This window comes from Heptranchias perlo, chromosome 21, assembly GCF_035084215.1.
Source record: "Heptranchias perlo isolate sHepPer1 chromosome 21, sHepPer1.hap1, whole genome shotgun sequence".
Taxonomy (NCBI): Eukaryota; Metazoa; Chordata; class Chondrichthyes; order Hexanchiformes; family Hexanchidae; genus Heptranchias; species Heptranchias perlo.
In genome coordinates this window covers 41588396-41600184 of record NC_090345.1, presented here as the reverse complement: position 1 = coordinate 41600184, position 11789 = coordinate 41588396, and positions in this window count along the sequence as shown.

Below are 11789 nucleotides of genomic sequence, written 5' to 3'. Positions count from 1 at the left end.
TATTAATGTGCAAATCGGTCAGCAAGTTCAGGGGATTAAGAAATACGCTGTGAGTTGTGAATCTCCAGAAATTGCTGGTCGATTTACGCCACTCCGCCATTTGCTTCACACAAACGAAATCTCGCCCTTAGCCTCCCCGTTATTTTTAACAACTTGCTGGATTTGCACATTAATTGCCCATTAAACTCACCACAGAAAGCTAAGTGTGGTAATTAATAGCGTAAGTACTATTTTAATGACGTGATAATTGTTAATGATTGCCAATCAACCTCTCTGGCCCAGAAAATGAATAATTTAAACTGTGAATTATCATTCCTTCAGGAGATTTTAAAAATGTCAAACTTTTAATTTTTACATTTTTTTCCTTTCTTTTCCTTTCTGTGTCTTTTTTTCCCCTCTCTCAATTGAATCTTTCTTTCCCTGCCTTTTATTTCCCTTTCTGTACCTGATTTGACTCTAATTCACCCTCCTTCTCAGATGTTCCTTTGTTTATTTCTCAATCCTTAAATCTCTGGTTAAGGAGATAGTGAACTGGGGGAACCAACAGTCTAAGGTCCCTGATGCCCCATTGCTCTCACTGTGCTGTTATCAGCTCACACTTCCAGCAATAAGAGTGCAAAAAGGTTATGAGCTGAAGGGTGCAGGAAAAAGGCTAACTAACGATGCACGCCGTGAGATGCCCCACACTAACAACATCCGGCCCTATGTTTGTGTGCATGTGCGTGTGAGAGCAGAGAGAGAGAGAGACCAGCTTCAAAGAGGAGGAGAGTGAGAATGATTGTAAACAATTTTACAACACCAAGTTATAGTCCAACGATTTTTATTTGAAATCTACAAGCTTTCGGAGGCTTCCTCCTTCCTCAGGTAAATGTCAGGAGCTCCTTGAAGCCTACGCATTTATACATCATAGAACAATACATGGTGTTTACAGACTGCCCCTGCAACTGCCCGTTGCCAAGGCAATCACCGTGTTCAGACAGAGAGGTGTCACCTACAGAACCCCCGAATACACATTCAACAAAAAAACAAACAGGGAAAAAAAAGAGAGAGAGAGAGGCAGAAACATCCGGAAGGCAGAGAAAGCCAGCAAATGACCCGTTATATTAAAAACAGATAGCTTTTGTTCGCTGGTGGAGTAACGTGTAGCGTGACATGAACCCAAGATCCCGGTTGAGGCCGTCCTCATGGGTGCGGAACTTGGCTATCAATTTCTGATCGATTTTGCGTTGTCGTGTGTCTCGAAGGCCGCCTTGGAGAACGCTTACCCGAAGATCGGTGGCTGAATGTCCCTGACTGCTGAAGTGTTCCCCGACTGGGAGGGAACCCTCCTGTCTGGCGATTGTTGCGCGGTGTCCGTTCATCCGTTGTCGCAGTGTCTGCATGGTCTCGCCAATGTACCATGCTCCGGGGCATCCTTTCCTGCAGCGTATGAGGTAGACAACGTTGGCCAACTACGCCGTGTTCTCCGCAGCCTTCAACATGTCATCAATGATGACGAACACCTCGCTATGGCCATCCCCACACCTCCACTACTCGTCTTTAAACAGCCACCCAACCTCAAATAGACTATCGTTCGCAGCAAATTACCCAGCTTTCAGGAGAACAGCGTCCACGACACCACACAACCCTGCCACGGTAACCTCTGCAAGACGTGCCAGATCATCGACACAGATACCACCATCACACGAGAGGACACCACCCACCAGGTGCATGGTTCATACTCCTGTGACTCGGCCAACGTTGTCTACCTCATACGCTGCAGGAAAGGATGCCCCGGACGGAGCATGGTACATTGGCGAGACCATGCAGACACTGCGACAACGGATGAACGGACACCGCGCAACAATCGTCAGACAGGAGGGTTCCCTCCCAGTCGGGGAACACTTCAGCAGTCAGGGACATTCAGCCACCGATCTTCGGGTAAACGTTCTCCAAGGCAGCCTTCGAGACACACGACAACGCAAAATCGTCGAGCAGAAATTGATAGCCAAGTTCCGCACCCATGAGGACGGCCTCAACCGGGATCTTGGGTTCATGTCACGCTACACGTTACCCCACCAGCGAACAAAAGCTATCTGTTTTTAATATAATGGGTCATTTGCTGGCTTTCTCTGCCTTCCGGATGTTTCTGCCTCTCTCTCTCTTTTTTTTTCCCTGTTTGTTTTTTTGTTGAATGTGTATTCGGGGGTTCTGTAGGTGACACCTCTCTGTCTGAACACGGTGATTGCCTTGGCAACGGGCAGTTGCAGGGGCAGTCTGTAAACACCATGTATTGTTCTATGATGTATAAATGCGTAGGCTTCAAGGAGCTCCTGACATTTACCTGAGGAAGGAGGAAGCCTCCGAAAGCTTGTAGATTTCAAATAAAAATCGTTGGACTATAACTTGGTGTTGTAAAATTGTTTACAATTGTCAACCCCAGTCCATCACCGGCATCTCCACATCAGCGAGAATGATGACATTGTAAACTTTACATGTATCTATAGTTAATGAGGTGATTTTTTTTTTTTGGCCGAATGTGATCCAAAAAAAGTAGTGTTTAAAAACCACTGTCTTTTTGTACAGCATAATTAAAGTCACTTTTTAATTGGGTATAAACCTTTGTGAAATTAAATATACCTATAATGCATTACCCTGCGAAACAGGATGTGTATTGTCTAAATAACTGTGACACAGTCAAAGTACCATGCTGATGCTTGCCGTTGTTGCTAATCTGTAAGTGGCAGCATGTGTAAAGGCAACAATATTGCATTGTTAACCAGTCTGTGACAGCTGAATGAGGTTAAGTAGAATTACTGATTCCACATGTGTCTTGAGGAGATGATTTATAGACAACTGACTTTATGCACAGTCCTTTATCAGCGGGTATCCAGTCAGGTGCTGTGCCATTTTGAGACACGCCAGATCTGCTACAAAAAGATAGCACTCAATTATATCACCATTTGCTTTTGTTGCTTTTCAAAGAAAATATATTGCTTTTCTACTGCAATCTTCACATCCAGTGTCAATCATTTGTGACATTCCAAAAGAGATAACTAATGGTATTATTTTTTCTCTTCTTTAATGGGCAATTTTACCTCTCTGACTGGTGTAAACAGGAAATGTGGGCTACTTGTGCACATTGGCGGATTATGGCCAAGCAACTACATTTGTCTATATTGGCAGATGTATACTGGCATTTCTCTATCTTCAACTTTAACATTAACCTCTATCTTAATACTTCCAGTACAATATGTACATTTACATGTATATGACACCAAATTGGGGGGTATAGTTAATACTGAGGAAGAGTGTGACAAAATACAAGAAAACGTTAATAAATTTGCAGAATAGGTGTGTAATTGGCAAATGAATTTCAAGATAGATAAGTGTGAAGTGGTGCATTTTGGTAGGAGGAATAAGGAGGCCACATACTGCTGGGAAAATAATAGTCTAAATGGGGTAGAGGAGCAAAGGGATCTCGGGGTACAGATTCACAAATCATTAAATGTCGCAACGCAGGTTAACAGTGCCATAAAAAAAATCGAAACAAAGCTCTGGGATTCATTTCTAGTGGAATAGAATTGAAAAGCAAAGAAATTATGTTAAACTTATATAGCACCTTGGTTAAACCACACTTAGAGTAATGTGCACAGTTCTGGTCTCCATATTACAAAAATGATATAAAGGCACTGGAAAAGGTGCAAAAAAGATTTATTAAGATGATGCCAGAACTGAGAGGTTATTACTGTTAGGAAAGACTCTAGAAAAGAGAAGGCTGAGGGGTGACCTAATAGAGGTCTTTAAAATTATGAAGGGGTCTGATAGGATAGACATAGAGAAAATGGTTCCATTAATAGGGGAGTCCAAAGCTAGGGGTCATAAATATAAGAGTCACCAATAAATCCAATAGGGAATTCAGGAGAAACTTCTTTACCCAGAGAGTGGTTAGAATGTGGAACTTGCTACCACATGGAGCAGTTGAGGCGAATAGTGTAGATGCATTGAAGGGGAAGCTAGATAAGTGCATGAGGGAGAAAGGAATAGAAGGATACACTGATAGGGTTAGATGAAGTAGAATGGGAGGAGACTCGTGTGAAACATAAACAACTGGCACAGACCTGTTGGGCCGAATGGCCTGTTTCTGTGCTGTACGTTCTATGTAAAAAAAAATAGGTGTTCATCTGCTAATATTGCAAACAGTGATTAAGTTAACTGTTCAGAAGGTATTTTGATGTCTAAAAGTAGAGAATAAAATTATAAATAAGGCAGGAATTGTATTGTTGGTGTAGAGGCTCGCTAGCTTCAAGCACAGGTCAGAGATGGGACTGCATCACTGTCGTCCTGGTTTTGTACTCCCTGCAACCCTGGTTCTGCATTCCTTGCTCACGTCTGCCAAAAGCTTTGCACCGGGAGCACAGCCTCACAATGTCTGTCCTCATAAGTAAAACTGAAGGGTGGTGATGCTCTAACCTGCTGTTCCATGGAATTGGGGGACACTGGCTCAATCTCAATCTCTGCCAGGCCTATAGTCAGGTGCTTCCTCGCTAGGGGAAAGTTGTCTCCAGGCTGTCATCATGTGTCTCCTGGTAGATGACTCAGCAACATTGTTAGAGAACTGGGGACAGATTACTCATAGACCACAACTGATGCATGCACTGGTTGTGACAGATGTCTTGACATGTATAGAAACCCATCACCATGCTTGTACATAATGCTGCACCCTACATAAGTGATTTTAGGGATAATTTTGCAATCTCAGGCTCTCGACAGGAACTAGCAATTGCAGGATGCAGGGATCGAAGGTAGAGCCAAAACACTGTCTCCAATTTTCTGACCTGTATTCTGTGAGTGTGGCTCGCCACTCAAAGCACGGGATTGTGGAAGTACACTTTTTATTTCATCAATTTTCAACTGGTATGAGATCACCAGCAGAGAATGATGCAGATGGATGTCTGATTCTGGCCAATATTTATCCCTCAACCAACATCATTAAAAGAACAGATTATCAGGTCATTATCACATTGCTGTTTGTGGGACCTTGCTGTGACAGTGATTACAATTCAAAAACTACTTTATTGGCTGTAAAGCACTTTGGGATGTCCCATTGTTATGAAAGACACTACATAAATGCAAGTGTTTTTTCTTTTCTGGAAGGTCCGAGGATTCCTCGATCCCTCATTTTAAGGCTAACCTCTATGCCTCCCTTATTTGAAGGGCAGGGAGGAGTAAATGGATAGCTTCTGGGAAACCAAGGTTCCCCTCTGCAGCCAAAGCTCATCACCCCCTTGTTTCAACCATAGAGAGAAGTAGAATGTAGGAACAGGGCTCATGCTCTATCTGTAATGATTATCAAACTTACCATTGGGATCTTGATGTAGTGCATCAGATGTCTTGACTGATCAGGGGTGCCTTACAGTACAATTCCCCGGCCCCTAGCCTAGGTCTCAGAAATAATTGTTGCATACTCTAACTTTGCCATGCAAAGAGGTCTAACTGTCAGGTTTAATGAACAGGACACAGAGGTCATCGCAGAGAAGGAGGACAAAAGTGATAATGAGAAGCACTGGTGCAGCAAAGATTAGTGATCCATCAGGTGCTAATTCAAGATGCTTTCCAATGCACATCATGACTACCCTATAACTGCTGGGAACTGTACTGATTGGGATCCCAAATCGTGCAACATTCTGACCACAATCAAGGAATCTATCCTTGATTATAATTAGGAAGAATGTCAAGGGAGTGGGGAACAGCAGAATCGGAGGTATCTCGCAACCAGCTCCTGCAGGTTTGGGTCACAACTTTTACTACTTCTGCTAATTCTTTCTGTCTTCTGCACTTTGTGCTTCTGGACGATTGAACAGCCACCCCTGCCATAAATCATTTCCACCCTTTCCTGTGCTCCCTCAAGAAGTTTTCCCAGGGCCTGGCCATCAATCCTGATTTACTCTAACTTACAGCCTCCAATGCACAGAAAAGTTGCATAGTAAACAGCTGTGCTGAATTCCCCTTGGGCTGATTCTTTCTGCTGCTCCATTGGATGGACACTGTGTGGTTGTTGTGTACTATAACTCCCTGAAAGTAATAAAATGCCCGGTTAATGAGCATGTTTAATAATGCTGAAAAGCTTATCCATGCTCAATTAATCCTTGAATAGCACTCAAACTGCTATTTCAAGGCTATACAGTTGGTGCACTGTAAAGTGGTCACATGGCTGATAAATTTAAAGGTAGGAGCAAGCAACAGAGAATAGTTGAAAATTGCAATGTCTTCAAGACAAGCAAAAATTAAATAATTCTAATTAGTATCTAATGTGAGTATTGGGGAAAGTCACTTTAAAAGACTGCCATCAATAATTAGGCACTTGCATGCATCACGGTGCGATTTCAGAAGTTAAAACAGGGGCCGATTTCAAAAATAACCCACTAAGTAAATCAGCATTATTCAGTGGACTTGTGGTATAAAGATACCTATAAAAGTCATGCATTTCGCATAGGTGTGGGAAAGTGGTATCACGCGTTCAAAATCCGTGTCACACTTCCGAAGTCGAACACATAAATATCTGGTTCAAATGGTCACTACCTGTTAAGTTAACCATGGTTCACTCCAATATAGTCAGGTAGGAGAAGTTATCAATTGTAAACTGCCAACTCCTGCCAATCAAATTGCTGAAATGAATTTTTTGCCTTATTTTCAGCTACCATTTTCCTTCATCGATCAGATAAATGTATTCAGTTGAAAAAATATTATAATATAATTGCACAATTATTTTTTAAAAACCCTATAAAATTAATCATTTTACATTAGGAAATGCTGTAAGAAGTTTCTCCCATATCTGCCTGCTCTTGTTTCTTAGGGCCTCCTTCAGTCACAGAATCGTGAGGCTTAGATGCTGGACACTTGGTGCTGTTGTGGATACATTGTGTGTTTGAGAGACACTCACCATGGGAGGTGTAGTGCCACAGGATCAGGGTGAAAATCACAATAACCAGAGTGCGCTTTGCTAACCTGGTAGGAAATTTACAAATAACAAATGTGAGGCGCAAGCAACAGGGCAAAAAAAAACACAATTTATTTTCCGTGTTTTATACTGTTTAAGCAATTAAATAAATATTCTGGGGTGAGTGTTGTTTGGGATGCAGCTCCTTTTGTGTCACTGAAGGGAACTGATGGTTGCATTAAGGCCAATGTGGATGTTTGTAAGGCCGTCTGATGCTGAGATCAGGGGGAGGAATTGTAACCCCCAAGAATGGGTAGGTTGGGGGCAGATGTGAGGTCAAAATGACAGAAGCTGGAAGCGGGACCGCATCCTGGCTTCAACACGCCCACTTCCGGGTTTAACCCAGGCGCCTTTGGATGCGCATGCACCTGAAACCCAGAAGTCCCGTCCCCACTTAAAGGTGGCAGGCTGATTGTTAAAGGAGCAATTTAGGTAATTTAAACACTTGAGGTACTTCATTTTTTGTGGATTCTGCAACTGAAACAGATTTAACTTCTCCTGCATGTGTTGCCCATGGCTTCTGAAAGACACCATTGAAACGGAGGTGAGATGCAGCAGAAGCTTATTTGGACCTTTTAAACCTGTGATTGAAACATCTCAATAAAAGGTTAGCTATTGCAGCTGGTCGCTCAGTTATCTAAAGGCAATCATTTGGCTGAGAGTTCTTTGTGTTTAGACTGAGATTTCAGTTCTTGTGTTCAGACATATTTACCAACATTTTGGAGCCTCTCAAACTGACGAGATCAGAATGGGGGGTGCAATGGATCTATTCCGCAGTACACCTGAGGAGGAGGAAAATCACCATCCAGGACAGGCACGTCGTGCAGTTCTGGGATCTGCAGGTGCACAAGACAGAGGTGCACAACAAGGATATGCAGAACAGCAGAGAGGGGACCAACAGCAGGGCCGAGGTCGCAGGAGGCACTATTCAAGTGAGAGGGGATACAGGTAGAGGCTGAGCTTCCTGGGCCTCTCTGAGGACCAGTTTCTACATAGGCTCTGATTGAGTCGCCAGGTGGTCGCAGACATCTGCAGCCTCCTTCAGGAAGAGCTGCTCCCTGCCCGACCTGGTAGCCACGCATTGCCTGTTGCACTGAAAATAACCATAGCCCTGAATTTCTTTGCCTCTGGTTCCTTTCAGGGCACCACCAGTGACATCAGCAGAATCTCTCAATCATCTGCACACAAGTGTATAAGGTAGGTTACGGATGGGTTGTTTGCCAGGTCATCCGATTATGTGACCTTCCCCCGTGACGACAACAACCAGAATGAGCGGGTACTGGGTTTTTCCTCTCTGGCTGGCTTCCCACGGGTGCAGGGTGCAATTGATTGCACACACGTGGCAATCCGGGATATTGAACCAGCTGTATTCATGAACCAAAAGGGCTATCACTCCACCAATGCGCAGTTGGTGTGTGCCCACAACAAGAGATTTCTGCAGGTGTATGCCAGATTCCCTGGCAGCTGTCATGATGCCTTCATTTTGCACCAGTCAAACATTCCAGACCTCTTCCAGGCAAGAGACAGATTTAAGAACTAGCTCCTTGGAGACGAGGGATACCCCCTGCAAATGTGGATCGTGACACCTGTGAGGAACCACAGCAACGAGACAACCGCGATACAACCAGAGCCACATGACCAACATTGAGCAAGCCATAGGAATGTTGAAGATGCGCTTCAGATGCCTCGACAGGTCTGGAGGGGCCCTTCAGTACTCGCCAGCGAGGGCCTCCAGGATAATCATGATACGCTGCGCCCGGTACAACATCGCTCTGCAGAGAGGCCTACAAATGGTCGAGGACAAAGGCGTTCCTCAATCGGCCCCTGTCGGCGGCAACATTGAGGAGGAGGAGGAATATGGCAATGGTGCACGCATCGCTAGACGAGCTGCGCACATTGCTGCCAGGGATGCTAGGGATGCCTTCATCTCTCCGAGGTTCTCATTATGACATTCCAAAAATAAAGATCTTTGGCATACTCATGCCACCTGGCAAAATCATTACCATGACCACCAAACCCCTGGCCCCCCATTAGCGCAAAACAGTCCTTCAGCCATACATACACCCATTGCACAGCCGCCCAATGGGTGTTGCCATGTATTGGCGTTGATCATGAAGCAAATGAAAGGTCCACTTGAAAGTGTGGATGCAATAATGTAGAAGACTTGGATGTGGTGATGATGAATAAATTTTACGTGCCAACATGAAAAGAAATATAAATTACAACGTAACGTTAGTTCACACACAGTTGTGCTTACCCTTGGTGAACTACAATTGATTAAACTTATGCTTTCTCCCGCTTCTATGTGGTGCATCTTATATGGCTTCAGCATGACTGCTGAGATCATGTTAGTGTTGGAGAGAGGCCTCTCTGCAGCGCAATGTGCAGGTCGCAGTACACCACGATTATCTTGGAGACCATCACTGGCGAGTACTGAAGGGCCCCTCCAGACCTGTCGAGGCATCTGAAGTGCATCTTTAACATGCCTATGGCTTGCTCATTAAATGTTGGTGTTCAGAGAGATCTGGGTGTCCTTGTAGAAGAAACACAGAAAGTTAACATGCAGGTACAACAAGCAATTAGGAAGACAAATGGCATGTTGGCCTTTATTGCAAAGGGGTTTGAGTACAAGAGTAAGGAAGTCTTGCTACAATTGTACAGGGCTTTGGTGAGACCACATCTGGAGTACTGCATACAGTTTTGGTCTCCTTATCTAAGGAAGGATATACTTGCCTTGGAGGCAGTGCAACAAAGGTTCACTAGATTGATTCCTGGGGTGAGAGGGTTGGCCTATGAGGAGAGATCAAGTAGAATGGGTCTATACTCTCTGGAGTTTAGAAGAATGAGAGGTGATCTCATTGAAACGTATAGATTCTGAGGGGGATTGACAGGGTAGATGCTGAGAGGTTGTTTCCCCTGGCTGGTGAGTTTAGAACTAGAGGGCATAGTCTCAGGATAAGGGGTCGGCCATTTAAGACTGACATGAGGAGGAATTTCTTCATTCAGAGGGTTGTGAATCTTTGGAATTCTCTACCCCAGAGGGCTGTGGATGCTCAGCCATTGAGTATACCCAAAGCTGAGAGAGAGAGATTTTTGGACTCTAGGGGAATCAAGGAATATGGGGATCGGTTGGGAAAGTGGAGTTGAGGTCAAAGATCAGCCATGATCTTATTGAATGGCCGGGCAGGCTCGAGGGACTGTATGGCCTACTTCTGCTCCTATTTCTTATGTTCTTATGAGATGCTTTTGGCTTACGCACTCTGGGTTTTGGAGCCTGTGAGGGTCTCACCAAAGACTGCTCCACCTGCATCAGTGCAGGGCCAGACTCTGCCATCGGGAGAGGAGGTAGCATTGCGGGTAATGTTTGTGGGGGTGGGGGGGGCAACGGATGAGACGTGGGAACGCTTTGAGTGGAATTCCCACTTCCATGTCCCATTTCGCCACCCTCCCTCTACTGGGCGAGAGCCACATCACTCCCACCATTCTGCTGGAGAGCAGCTTGGTGAGGATCAGTGACTTGTTGTAAGGCCATTGATATCTGTCATCTTAGTGAAGGAGGCAGACATATCCTGCACGGTCGTGGTCATGGCCTGCACAGATTCATTTGTGAGCTGTATTTGAAGCTCATTGGAGGTGGCCACTCTCTCCAATGTAGATATTCTAACACTTACCTGCAATATCACTCCACTAATGCTGGATTCCTCCATCCTCTCAGCTATTATGGAGAGTGAGCATTGCACATTTTCCAATACCTCGCAAAGATGCAGCTGTACCTCAATCGTTCTCCTTCTCAGCGATTGCCCCTGGGGTTTAGCATCTGTGACCAGCTGAGCAGAGCTTGGAGAGGAGTGTGCTCTCTGACACGGACTCTCCACAGCTGCCCCTGCCACCTGTATCTGCTCGTGCTCATTTGTGATTTGTGAATCACCAGGTGACAGTCCAACCATCTGTCTAACAGGACCCACCGAAGTGCGAGTATCTGCGCTTGTGCATGGCTGGATATCGTGTGACGGTGCACCCTCAGAAGGAATGATGTCCTCTGAGGAATTGACATCATCCATATCAGCAGAGTCGTCTTGTAGGCGTGAAGGCCCTGGAAGACAAAATAAAGAGAAACAAATTAGTCTTGCCAATCTCCATACTCGGGCTTCTCATACTTCAGGCATTGATTAAATAAAGTCAGCATCTTTGTGAAACGCGTTATGTTCTGTCACCAGTAATATGTGAGCTTCCAGTCTCTCCATCTCCGATGGAGAGGACTGCAGATGTGTCACTTATCCCCATTGACTCCTCCTCCACTTCAGTTAGTTTCACAATCTGTGGAGGTTCACCATCAGACCTCGCTCCCCCTCTCTCTTGCGATTTGCGTTCTCTTCTACAAGGAGCAACAGAACTCACCTGTGAGTAACTGGAGGTGCCGTATTCACCCGATGGATGCAGTGCTTTGGGTGAGGATGACTATCATACAGATGCATCAGATGGTCACTGTCACACAGATGCATTACATTGCATAAGGATTGGGGTGAGTGACAGTGTTGGGTTCACAAATGAGGAGGTGAGCAAATCCATAGAAAGTGAAGGATGGTTGCTGATGACACTAAAGTGGGTGTGAGGAGTATTGTGATGGAGTATGCTTGCCAAGACAGAGTGACGAAGGGGGGGTGTTGTACACAACGGGATATGGGTGAGTACGCAGATGTACTCACTTTTCCAGACCTGCTCAGGTCATTGAATCGCTTCCTGCACTCCAGCCAAGACCTGCGAACTGTGCGCCTACTTGTTACCTCTTGTGCTACCTCCAGCCAAGCCT